The sequence below is a fragment of the Eublepharis macularius genome, chromosome 14, assembly GCF_028583425.1.
Source record: "Eublepharis macularius isolate TG4126 chromosome 14, MPM_Emac_v1.0, whole genome shotgun sequence".
Lineage (NCBI taxonomy): Eukaryota > Metazoa > Chordata > Lepidosauria > Squamata > Eublepharidae > Eublepharis > Eublepharis macularius.
In genome coordinates, this window is record NC_072803.1 from 17754555 (window position 1) to 17768759 (window position 14205).

Genomic DNA, 14205 nt, shown 5'->3' on the forward strand with positions numbered 1-14205 from the left:
AGGGGCCCCTAGCCTAAGGTTGCTAGGCCAAGCCGAATGCTGTTGCTATGTCACTTCCGCAGGAAACCAGGAAGTGATGTAGAGTTGCTCTGGGAATCACCAATTTCTGGTGATTCCTAGAGATTCCCTTTGTCACTTCTTGATTTTCCCAAGAAGTGACATAGTGATCCCACTGAGGGGAAATTTCTCCCACTACCAATGGAAGACTTCCCACCATAGTGGGAGACCTTGTAGTCCTACCCTGGCCTCATGGATCTTAGCTGCTTTCTTCCAAGCCAAAGTACATTCAAAAAGGTGTTTTAATCCTACTCTCCAAACAGAAATAGCTATACCCTAAGCTGTTCACTTGTGAACACAAGCAAAGGACTCTTCAGTCACTTCTGAATTAAACAGATGATTTCCAATTTCCCATTCCTACTGTTTGGGCTCCAAAATTCTCTTTTTTGGAATTCCCATTGCTTGTGTGAATTGAATCCATTATCCTTTATTTTCCTGTCATTTACTGCTTCCTCTCAATAATCTTCCCTGTATAAATATGCATTTTTCCTTGTAATTTAATGTGTGCATTGATAAATCAACACTAAAGATACACTACACTTGCAGTGCAATCCTAAACAGAGTTACTCCAGTCTATGCCCTTTGAAATCAACGGGCTTAGGCTGGAGTAACTCTGTTTAGGATTGTACTGTTAGAAATTACATACATTGTAACCATAAATTGTGTATCAAATCCATACATTATATGTATACAACAAATCTATAATACCAGAGATTTTTTTTTCATTCAGAGAGTATGCACCGCTACAATGTACTTGCACCTCTGGGGCATTTGAGTCTTGGGCTGAGAGAACAGAACATCATGAGGACCAGCAACTTTTTTTTTAAAAGAAAAAAAAAGCACTGTATAAAACTGATAGCAAGAGGCAGCTGAAACTGTTGACCAAATTCCAAACAAGTGTTTTTTAAAAAATAAAATAGGTAGCATTTGCCCATTACTGATCCACTGTGATTAGCACAAGAAGTTTGGAGAGCCTTCTGTTTATTGCCTATCTCCCTTGTTCACTCACATGCATAGCTCATGACAGGGCTTTTTTTCATCTGGGACACGGTGGAAAGGAGTTCCGGAACCTCTTGAAAATGGTCACATGGCTGGTGGCCCCGCCCCCTGATCTCCAGACAGAGGGGAGTTTAGATTGCCCTCTGCGCCACTCGGTGGCGCGGAGGGCAATCTAAACTCCCCTCTGTCTGGAGATCAGGGAGCGGGGCCACCAGCCATGTGACCATTTTCTCCGAGGGCAACCCACTGAGTTCCATCACCTCTTTTCCCAGAAAAAAAGCCCTGGCTCATGATAAGATGAATGTGAATAAGTAGTTTACGTCCATTAAGGAAGGGAGAAGGCTGCTACAATGTCTGTAATTTTTCAGAGTAGGAGGGGTCAGAGAGCTCTTTGGCTGAGTTTCAGCTTGTACAGGAGCAAGGGAATGAGGCTTGTCATCCGTCTTTCCCTACTTACTGCCTCCTGGCCCCACTCACCGGGCTAGCAGGGAGGAAAAGCATGGGCAGGGGATAGGGTTGCCAGTCACCCACCGCCACCCTCCGCCCCATGCCACCGCTTACCTGGCTGGGGGGGGGGAGGGAAGGTGGCTGAACACACCTCCTGAGGCTCGGTTCTGGGCAGTGCAGCGTACTCCTGCGTTACTCCAGGGCCCTCCAGGGCCCTGCATGTTGATGTCACACCATCCCAGCAGTGCTTCCGCATTCCAAACTGGCTCAATTCAGTCCACTGTGGAGCACGGGAGTGCTGCTGGGAGGGTCCTGGAGAGTTTCTGTGCTTCATAGTGGGCCAGTTTAGACCTCAAATGGGTCTGATTTGACCCCAAATAGGCCAAAATCAACCTGCTGCAGAGCGCAGGATCACTCCCAAGGGCAGCATGATGCCCTGCACAATAATATCACTTTGCAAGGACCACGAGAATAGTGAGTGCCGGGTCTCCTATCTCCTGCGGGGGATAAGGGAATCTGGTGGGGGATTCGGTTTCGTTTTCTCAGCCATGCCGGACGCTCCTCTCGGCTGGTCTGGGAGGAAACGACCGGGCACCCTGACCGGGCGGCTGACCCGCAAGGATTAGCCCCCAGGACTCCCAGGGAGGGAGCCAGGGTCCGGGACGCGGCGGGAAGAACTCCCCGGAATCAATGCGGGGGGGGAATTGCCCGTTTGTCCCTATGGAGGCCGGCAGATGTGCGCGGCGCCTCGAGTGCCGCCGGGCAACGAGAAACGGCAAGTAAAAGAAACAGGCGGAAGCCTGTAAACAAGCGAATCCCTTCTGTTCTACAAGCGTTTGTGAAGGAGAGGTTGATCTGAAGAAGACTCGCTCTTCCCCTTTGTTGAGTTCCAGAATTTTGTTGGCGCCCCCCCCCCCAAATGGCAGCAAAGAGGCAAAGTCCCGCTCTCGGTAAGTCAATCTTGGCTACCTTGCAGAAGGGGGAGTCGCTCGAAGAGTTGGTACGCAGGGCGGTGGTGGAAGCTATAAAACCCTTTGTTGACAAGCTGAACGAAACTGATCAAAGGGTGGGCTTAATTGAAAGCGAGGTGAAAACCATTAAGGCAGCAGCGGGGGGGGCAGAAAAGTCTGCTCTGGAAAGTGCGTCACTTGTGAAGGCTACAAAAAAGGACCTGAAGTTGGTGGAGAACCAGCTGATCGGGCTACAGGTGGAACGAACGCAGACAATTTTGCGTCTCCAAAACGTGAAAGAGGAGGAAAATGAGGATCTGTGGGATTTGGTCTCGGAATTACTGGCGACACCCGCGAGGACGACTAAAGAAGAGGTTAAAAGCGCCATTTTGGAGGTCCGTCGGGCTTCTTCAAAATATGCAACAAAGCGACAGTTGCCTCGTGAGATCATTATTGACTTTTCATCTAAAAAGATTCGGGACACCATCCTATATAACTCATACAATGCGGATTTGGACTTTATGGGTTTGAAAGTCAAGATTTTGAAGGACGTTCCATTTCTAGTCCGGAAACGGCGTTTTAAATATAAAAAGTTTGTAGCACTTCTGAGGGACCATGGAATAAAGTACAAATGGTTATTCCCGGAAGGAATATGGTTCAGATATAAAGATCAGGCCTATAAGATATTATCAGAAGATCAACTAAAGGATTTTGAGAATAAAAACCCAGAACTCTGCTGCACCAAGAACGAAGAAAAGGAGGAGCCGGAGGGGGGGGGGGGGAGGAGGAGAGCATCGCAACAGCAGTTGCACAGAGAGAATTGCGTCCGGGACCTAGAAGGGGGAGGAAAGTTTAACCAGAATTTGAAATGTTTATTCTCTGTATGATTAACCACTCCATCATTATTTTATGGAGCTATTTTTGTATTGACAGTATGAAGGGAAACATTGAAGTGTAGTGTTTAGTGTTTGTAGTTCATTCCCCCCCTTTTCTTTTTCCACCCCCCCTTTGTCCCTTCCCTCTCCCCTTTCCTTGTGATAGTTTTGTGTAGTGTTTTGTAGCTATGAAAAATAAAAAATTTATCAAAAAAAAAAAAAGGAATCTGGTGGGGGATGGGCAAGATAAGTATGTGTGCTTGTTCCTGCATTCCCCCATTGTGCCAGGAAATTTGTCATTTTCCAGTATGATGGGGGAACCGTGGGTCACACTGAAGCCCAGTTCTGTAAAGATTGTCCACTTGGAGGTGATTTTTACTGATCTGAGCTCCAGCGTGCCCCATAGCTCCTCCATCACACAGGAAAATGTCCCCTGCACTCTAGTTTGGCCCACAGCAACCCTAGAGGAACAGGAGGAATGAAGGTTTCTACTTGTCCAGATTTTGTTCAGTTCAAAATATGTCTCCTGTTAAGAATATAGTGGTTGTTTAGGGTTTATTTTAGTAGGTACACTATGTGAGTCTGAGAAGTTGGGATTATTTTATTTCTTTTTTATACATGGGGATTTTCAGATCGAACCAGTAGGGGTGAGAATTTCAAAATCACCCTTAGAGTAAACGTACGTCTCTAAAAATTGTGTATTGAAAAACAGTCTTAGGAAATCCTGCGATGTTAATTCGTCAGCAATCAAGAGTGCCTCAACTTTGCACCCACCCTAAATGAATCTCCTTTGATCAAATCAGTGCTCTGTGTTGTGGTGAATGGTGTGGCCTGGAGTTCTCCCCCAATCATGACTGATCTTCAGACCACATAGGTCAATGACCCTGGAGAAAACGGGAGCTTTGGAGGGTGGACTCTCTATGGCAATGCAACAAACTGGGCCACTTGGATCTCCTTCTGTAATAACTCCCCCCCTTTCTTTGCCAGCCTCACCCTTTTACTGTTTGTAGCTTTCAGTATGCATCTCTGTGTGAACATGGATGTGACATGTCATGCCTCTGACAAACTGTGCTCTGGCTTATGAAAGCGTATGCCGCAATAAATTCATTAGTCTTTAAAGTAGCACAAGATGCTTTGTTATTTTAATCCTACAGGAAGTAAACTGCTGGGGGGGAAATCATCCGCCCGGCTTATTAACGGCTATTGCTAATTTCTAATTGTGTTTTCCTCTGTTTTGAGCCATGTCTGTCTGTCTTGTGGTCTGAAGTTTTATTGTGTCAGAGAATTTCAGTGGCCGGTCACTTTCTCTGGGTGATTGTGTTCTTCTGCTGCTGTGGCTTGCGGGCACATGCAGTTCACACTAGCAATCAGCGTCCAGCAGAGTGGCCTTTACGCCTTCCCTGTACTTTTGACATCCTGTTCTATTGCCATCCAACAAGTGGACTGCCCCCTCCCGCCTGCCAATTCAAACGCTTCCATGCCTCAATCAAAGCAGCAGTTCTGCAGGGAAGAATTGTGGCTAAAAAAAATCCTTCATCCTTGTGGTTCCCCACTTGCCCCACTGCAATTTTAGATTCTTTGGCTCTGTGTCTACTCTGACGTTAATCCTTCCCCCGACTAGATGGAATATTAGGTAGGAATTAAATAGTATAATTCACATATGGCTGCCACTGAAAATTGCAGCCTGTTTGCTCCTGGTCTTCTTGATTCAGGGGCTGGTTCTTACGGTATTTATTTGCTCAGAAAATGTGTATGCCACTTTCCCAGAAATCCTGGCAGAGGCAGCTCACCAAATAAAACTTGATAAAGTAGCATCAACATCATGCAAAGTTAAGAAACGAGTGTATTAAAAACCAAGCTGTCAAAAACCCAGCATAAAAAACAGCATAAAACATTTAGCAGCCCTAAATAGCCGTTATAAAACAGTCATCAGACTAGAAGCAGACTGTAAAACTAATAGATCAAAGTCCGTAATTAAAAGCCCGGATAAAACAAAATGTTTTTCTGGTGTCTAAAAGAGGGTAGGGTAGGCACCAAGAAAGCTTCAAGGGGAAGGCCATTCCTTAGGTGAGAGACCACCACTAAAAAAGCCCTGTTGCTGTTCTTCTACTACCTAGTAGATTTGCCAACCTCCAGGTGGTAGCTGGAGATCTTCTGGAATTACAACTGATCTCCAGTCCACAGAGACCACTTCCCTTGGAGAAAATGGCTGCTTTGGAGGGTAGACTCTATGGCATTATACCCTGCTGAACGTTTTCCCCTCCCCAAGCCCATCCTCTCCAGCCTCCACCCCCCCTCCCAAATCTCTAGGAATTTCCTAACCTGGACCTGGCAACTCTACCACCTAGTCACCACCTGTCTAGGGTTGCCAGCTCCAAGTGGGGAAATTCCTGGAGATCTGGGGGGTGAAACTGGGAGAAATCTGGAGAAAGTGGGGTTTGAGGAAGGAAAGGACCTCGGCATAGCATAATTCCATAGAGTCCACCCCCCAAAGTAGCCATTTTCTCCAGGTGAACTGATCTGTGTGGCCTGGAGACCAGTTGTAATTCCGGGAGATCTCCAGCCACTACCTGGAGGCTGTTACTTTGCAGCGTGCCTTACACCAACACGTAAGAGAGTTCATGTGTCTGCATGGTCCAGTATAATATTGCCCAAGAAGAAGTTATATAACGAAACGGGAATTGGGAATTGCACACATAAGCCCGTCGGCAATATGCAATTTGGCAACTTCATTCCATCTTTGGACTGTGGACCACTTACCATTACAATCTCCTCCTGACGCACCTCCTAGTACTCCGTTCCCTATATATTGGACATTGCTCATTAGAGCCAAATGAACTTTGCGATATTGGGATGACAGATTTTGTATACAGTATTTATTGCATGTATTTATTTATTTATTGATGTATTCACTGTATAATTTTGCACTTGGCCCTTTGCATAGCATTAAATACTAAAGGTTAGTTATAATTTAATATTGATTTCCCCGGTCGTGTGTTAGCGAGCTTGCCCTCAGTACCGGTGGAACTCCCTTGTTGTTCAGCTACCTGGAGGCTGGCAACCCTACACCTGTCTCATCTTAAAGCTTTTCATGACTGCGGCCTACATATCTCAACGACTGGCTGTCCCTTTATGAGCCCAGGCACCAGCTGAAATCTTCACAACAGTTTCTTTTGGAGGCACTCTCCATTCGGAGAATGGGCATATTATTTTTTTCTTCACAGTCCTGGGCCATTTCTGAGGAAGAGCAGGGGTGGTGTCAGCTCACTGCAAAATGGGGCAGCTGCCAGGTAGGCTCCCATGTTCTCCTGTCACACCAAAAAATGACCTCATTTGCTACTGAACTGGGCTTCAGTGGACCCTCATCTCCTCCATCACCAGCACAACGGGAAAGCGTGGATGCGCTTCTTCTCCTACTACCCCTGCCTTTCCCCGCCATTGGCCAGGTGAGCAAGGCTGGAGATGGCAGTTGGGGGCAGAGGTTCCCCCACCCATGCTGGGGAATAGCCAGGGCCCATGTCTTCTGCTGGGGCCGATTCATGCATTTCCTGTGCTGCCTGCACTCAAACCCTTTCACTCCCTGCTTACGAGTGCTTTGTCACCTCTGCTCCCAGCTGCATATGCTGCCTAGCAGTGCTGGAGAAGGGCACGTGGGTGGTGCGCAAAGCATCAGCATTCCCAGTAGCCATGGCAATGGCACTCTGCACCCAGCACCATTAGGAAAGAGTGTGCTGGCCGTGTGGGCAGCTGTGACTGCAGGAGGTGGAAGAACTTGTGAGTGGGAAAAGGAAGGACGCACAGGCAAATGGGGGCAGATGGGTGGGAGGGCATGAAGGGGAGCCCAGTAATGGCCATAGGGCCCCCCCGAACACTCTTTATCCAGCCCCCCCCCCCAAGACCTGGAACTGACCCTGAGGCAGTCAGTATTATGGAAAAAACTGGATGGAAAGGTGCCATCAGTTTTTGTTTCAGGACTAGTTATAAAGGAGTTTAAAAAATAAAAGTGAATATAACATCCTGCCTCTATGCTGAGGCAAAAAAAGAGAAAAAGCTGACATTCCTTGTCTTGCTCTGCAATGATAGCTTTATGCTTGGATGGAGCAATGCAGCAAGACCATCAGCCTGGCTGCACCATCAATAGGGGCACATACCCATTGCCACACGATGGGCACTGCCTGTATGGTACCCTGCAAAGAACTGCGACAGAGGATAAGCTCAGACCTCATCACAGCTGTGAGGTTGCCCCCAAATGCTTTAGCTGAGTAGAGGCCCCACAGTGTGCCTAGTGATTGCCAGCTGAGGGCTGAAAATGTAAGAGGTGAAATGAGACTCCAAGACGATGATAATAACAAGCCATACTTTTACATGGGCCCACTTTTAATTATACTCCTAGGAGGACCCTGTGGCAACATTTGTGAACCCCTGCAAGAAACTGGTTTTACCTGCCATCTGCTGATTCTCCCTAGTTTTTCTGCCTCTTTTTAAAAAGTGATAATTTAAATTCTTCTCATCCCTCTCTAGTTCTCTTGTCCTAACCACTTGGAGGAAAGGGGGGGGGGGGAGAGAAATAGCAAGAGACTTTCCCTTCTTCCATTTTACACAGTATAAGCATGTTTCTTTCTTTTCATCTCTTCAACAAAAAAGGCAACTTAAAGAGTTTTGTGAAATTGCCAAGAGTTTTTGGAGGTAGGGAAAAAATCTTAAGGCAAAAATAATGGAAGCTGAGGATAAAAAAACCCCATAAAACCCTCAGATGAGTAAAAATTGCTGGCGTGCTGTGAGGTAACCGGCAAATACAATTTAATTATAAGATACAGAGTGGTAATGGCATTTGCGAGGCTGGAGTATGATTTCTCAGTAATAGAAGGTCTGTGGGGTTTCCTGACTCAGAATGCCATATCATCTTCAAATGTGATATAACAAAATGTATGTGATTGCTTTTTGCTGCTTAAAGGAGAATTGACATGTTCAAAGAGCTACAAGTTGGGGAACTTGAGCTGGGCTCAAGTTCAGCCAGTAAAGTAGCTCATAACTGACTGTGGTGTACCTCTCATCCACTCCCAAATAGGTTTTTTTGTTGTAGACAAACCAGTATTTTGTGGAAGTGAGGTTCAGACAGTTATATCAGATGGAGAATTTGGAGTGCTTTCATAGGTAGGAGGGCCAACAGAGTGGACTCATGGCATACAACCTGTTGGGAAGCTAACTTATACAAGCCAACTATGCATAATATTTTCCCAGTGAATTATTGCATGTGTGTGTACAGCACCACAATCGACCATATCAAGTGATATTCAGTCATATATACAGAAAGAAGTGGGAGAGATGACGACAAGACATCTTTTCTTCATACCTATCTGGTGGGCCTCCCATGCATCGACCGGCCACTCAAGCGAGTGCTTAATATTCAAATAGGATAAATCGAGGAAGGGTCACGTCAGTTCACACAGTTGCTTCCTTATGTGGAAATTGACCATGTGAACAGAACTGACGTGTTAGATTTGCCTTATTCCAGCATTACCACCCCTATGAAGATAGATAATGACTTCTTTCGTAAGGCAGACCTTTTCCCTTTGTAAGTAAGTGGGTCAAGTGAGGAATTAACTCTCTTTGGTGTTCCTCACTGAAGTTGTGTTGAACTGATATGGTCATTTTAACTTCTTTTTTTTAAATGTCTTTTTAAAAAATTTCGTATGTCACTGTCAACTAGATCAAGATGAGTAGCTGTGTTAGTCTATCTGTAGCAGTAGAAAAGAGCAAGAGTCCAGTAGCACCTATAAGACAAACAAAATTTGTGATAGGGTATGAGCTTTTGTGAGTCACAGCTCACTTCTGATCTGAAGACGTGAACTGTGACTCGTGAAAGCTCATTCCCTACCACAAATTTTGTTCGTCTTATAGGTGCTACTGGACTCTTGCTCTTTTCTACTGTCAATGAGGCCTCCGTGTGAACAACATAACATGTAAATTCAACATTGGGCGGGGGGGAGAAGGACTGAACCCTAGGCCCAACTTCCAACAACAACAACAACAACAACAACAACAACAACAACAACAACAACAACAATAGATTTATATACCGCCCTTCAGGACAACTTAATACCCACTCAGAGCGGTTTACAAAGTATGTCATTATTATCCCCACAACAAAACCCCCTGTGAGGTGGGTGGGGCTGAGAGAGCTCCAGAGAGCTGTGACTAGCCCAAGGTCACCCAGCTGGCTTCGTGGAGGAGTGGGGAATCAAACCCGGCTCTCCAGATTAGAGTCCCGCACTCTTAACCACTACACCAAACTGGCTCAATCTATATTGTTTTGAGTTTCTGAAAAGTGCCTCACCTGGGTTCCATTCAGGGAGTCATATTAACATGGAGGATGGAAGTAGAGCTGCTAAGGATGTGGTTTTATCCACACCCCCAATCATGGACCAACATGTGAATTCTGCATAGCCTGATATCATCACAAGGCTAAGGAAACCACACTGACCTTAGAGAGTTAGGCTTCAGGACAGTTTGAGCACTCAGACCAGTCTTGTTAGGAATTAAACAAAGATGGACTCTCGGAGCAACATCTTTATGCTCAAGAGTTACTCACAAGGGCATGTTTGGGCATGAATGAATCATCACCACTTCCCTTTCCCCTGCTGAACTGCTGTACAAGGGAGGGAAAGATATCTTTGAGACAGCTGTGATTGGGCTAATGTATTTTCTCCTAAATCATGTTCTAAGCTAAGGTTTATTTAGCACTCCCAATTAAGGGTGATGATGGATTTAGGGGTTTTACATAAAAATAAGGTGCAAAAGGATTGCATTCGGTGAGATGATGCTTAATCTTATTGCTTTGCAGTTCCTCAGTGAGGCATAATATTTAGAGTTGTGGGTTTAAAAAAAACATTCATCGAAAGTCAAACATGAGTGTGACATTTGGAAAAACTTGAATTAAAAACTAGCATTCTGAAATCCTATTGATTTGTGCAAAAAATAAGTCATTTCCATTCTGTTCCATAACCATTGTATTTCTAAAGCTGGGGGAGATAAATCCTATTGTAGCACCACCACCACCCCCAAAGTAATTACATCCATGCCATGTGAGTCCTTTTAGTGCACTCTGGGAGAGAAAATTTGGAAATACACTTCTGCAGACTTTCTGATAATGTGAATTGGTTTATTATTTTTAGGATCCTTTGTACATTGCAGGTATGGAAAAAGCTTCTTCATCTTTGACATAACTCCAAAGATTTCGGTGCTGTGCAGTGTGCAGTAGGGCTAACACTGTCTTCTTGGCTGCCATTGACATTTTTAGCTGAGTCCTGCAGTCTTTCACATTGCATCCTAGGCAAAATCACAGGAAAATGGGGAGCTAGGGAGCCATCCCTGTTCTCAGACGCTTTGTCAGGCTACTCCCAAAGCAACTGGAGTTCAGGACTGAGCTGCCAAGTAGATCAGGAGGCAAGAGACAGACAGCTCAGAGGCATGGAGGACTCCGGACATGCACAAAACAAGCTGAAGGAGGGAGGGGGGTTTGGAAGTGTAGCAGATGGACACGGCAGAGAGAGAGCATGTGTCCAGGCAGCAGAGGCTGTTCTGACCTCATTCTTTCTGCCTTGGTAGAGTTGAAAAGGTTCACAGGGTAGACAGAGCCCATATTGGCCAGCGAAATGCCATCACTGAAGTGTGAACGAGGCAGATGCGACTAACTCCTGCAGGAGTGGAGATCCCTCTGGTCACCTTCGCTCCCCGTGGCGAGAGAGACAGCATTGACAGTAGTGTCATCTTTTAGTGAAAGCAAACTCAGCGACCTGGGACAAATGGTACTCACCAAGGGGATGGTTCAGCATCTCAGCAGCTAGCCCATCTGGAGGGCTCCTTCCTACCTCCTGAACTTTCAGTGATGGGAGAGCATCAGCACAGCATGGCAAGCGTTTGAGTGAGGCCCAAGTAGGCTTGAGCACAGCCCATGGGAATGTCATTATTTGCCTTCCTTTTAGACCAACTTTTTAACCAAAAAAGGATCCTTATGGTGGCTAACAATGGAGACTTAAATAGCAGAGTCCAGTAGCACCTTTAAGTTTAACCGACTAAGCTTTCGAGAGCCACAGCTCTTTTCGTCAGATGCATGGAAGGTATGAAGAGACTGGCCAGAGATATATAGGTGGTGAGGGGAGGGGGTGGAGAGGGTGCAGGGAGTAAGGGCCATGTAAATGTAAATAAGTTCATGAAATCTGAACAGAATGCCTGAAGGCAGTTACTTTTGATAATGACAGAACCATTCATAGTCTCTATTCAATCCAAGCCTGACTGAGTCAAATTTACATATGAATTCCAATTCAGCAGCTTCCCATTGGATTTTGTTTTTGTAATGTTTCTGTTGAACTACAGTGACCTTTAAGTCCTTCATGGAATGTCCTGGTAGATTGAAGTGTTCTCCCACTGGTTTCTGGATGTTGCCATTTTTAATGTCAGATTTGTGTCCATTTGTCCAGTGTCCAATGGATACTTAGGAGATGGGGATGGGCACGGTCCAGGTGCAAAGGAGGCTCTTCATCTCAACATGAGAGACTGCGTGGTGTAGCAGTTAGAATGTCAGAAAAGGATCTGGGGAAAGCAGTTTTGAATCCCCGTTCTGCCGTGGAATCTTGTTCAGGGCCTTTGGGCCAGCTTGCCTCTCTCTGCCTAACCTACCTTATAGGGTTGTTGTGGTGAGGATGGCATGAAGAAAGTGGGAATGCTGCCGTGAGCCACTTTGAGACTCCACTGGGGATAAAAGAGGGATGTATAAAGAAACAAATATTGCTGATAACATTGTTGGATGCATACTTGAAAAGCCAACAGATGTTCAGGTTATATTCCCAAGTGAATGGGACCACAGTGCAAATCCTCCCACCACAGGAAGAAGCATTTACGGTGTTGGCTCACATGAGTTAATGGAAGAAAAGATCACTGTTTCTCGCCATGTTTTAGGATACGGGAGAGCAGTAAGCTGGCAACTATCTCTGCTCCATCTGTTTAGCTCCAATGATGGATCCTTTAAAGCCCAGCTGTGATCCCACAGGGACACACTCAACTAATCCTCTGCTTTTAAGATTTTATTTGTGCAATAAATGGGATGACAAGGTTTGCAAGTACATAACAAAATGAATAGGTTTATAAATGCAACCTTTCGGCAGCGCGCAACAGAGTAAAAGGCAGCGCAGCTAAAGTATTTAAAGCCTATTTTCTCTCCACTTCATTCATATTTCAAGCAGTAATGCGTTCATTTGCTTATCTGCCTGGTCTCCCCCCACCCTCCTTTTTTAAAACATATTTTTTATAAATTAACCTGGCACAGATTTTAATAATAATAACTCACGTTTATATGACACATTTTTGTCTCTCAGGGCCTCAAACTGCTTTTCAGGCTTACCCAAAGTAATACACAAACTGATAATGGGTGAAGAATCGGGTGGGCCCAGGATGGCAAACATTAGCAGCTGTTTAAGTGCTGTCCTGCAACAGACTGAGAGCCAAGCTACAAGTGACGCCTTACACAGGTTGGACACTTGTCAGTTTACCTCAAGTTTTGATGGGAAATGTAGGCATCCTGGTTTTACAGCTTGGCTCTCCATTACAGCTGTAAGACCAGGATGCCTACATTTCCCATCAAAACTTGAGGGAAGCTGACACGTGTCCAACCTGTGTCAGGCGTCACTTGTAGCTTGGCTCACAGAGGCAAAGGAGGGACTGGAAGAGGCAGAACGAAGTTGAGCATTTTGGAACTCGGCCTGGAAAGCAGACCTAAAGGTTTCTTTGGAGGACCAAGGGCAGCCTAAAGCAGTAGTATGAGACTGGGAGACAAAAATGGCCCTAGAAAAGGCCCTGCCCTTGGCCTGCCCCAGCCCTAACTAGGGTTGCCAACCTCCAGGTGCAGCCTGGAGAGTCCCAGAATTACAACTCATCTTCAGTCTTCAGAGTTCAGTTCCCCTGGAGAAAAGGCCAGGTTTGGAGGGTGGATTCTATGGCATTATACCCCACTGAGGCCCCTCCCTTCCCCAAACTCTGCCCTCTCCAGGCTCTACCCCAGATTTCCCAGTTGCCCACCAGTGGCAGGCAATCTCCTGAAGGTTTGTCCCATTGTCTGCCAATTGCTGGCAATTGGCTGGATGTGGCAAACCCCTGATGATTGTCCACCACTGGCAGGCAATCCAGGCAAGTGTACAACAGGTGCACTCGCAACAGGCCATGATGACATCACTTCCTCAAGTGACCTTATTGCGCCATCTGTGGGCATACTCCTGCACTTGGCAGGATGCAATTGGGGCACCAAAGGGCTTAATTGGGCCTGTGCAAAGTGCAGGAGCACACCCACTGCTGGTGCAATGGCGTCACTTCTGGTAAGTGACATCATCGCATCTGTTCCACTTTGTGCACACATGAAGAAAAGATCTGCAGGTAAGCGACAGGTTCTCCCTCCCAGGGTAGCGGGACCTAGCAACCACACCAAAAACCTCCAGGAATTTCCAACCTGGAACTGGAAACCTTAGCTCTGTCCCAGTAGAGGGAAGGGGAAGGAAGGTAAAAGAAGGACCATCCCTGGCCCAACCCCCCTGACACTGGGAAGGAGCAGGGTCACAGTGGTATCACATGTCTTCTGTCCACATGCCTTCTGTGAGATGGAGAACATTGGCTTACATGAGACTGGAGTACCATCTTGCAGCTCCTGTCCCCTTCTGGGGGCTGGCAGCTCATGGTAGCAGTGGCTACTTCCCAGTTTGCACAGAATCACTCTGGGGTTGGGGAAGCTCCAGAAGGGGTGGGGCAGCCCCTCGATTGGCCCTTCAGGACATTCCCTGGTGGCTTTAATGACCAATCCTCTCCAGACATGTTATTAAGCCATACGATGT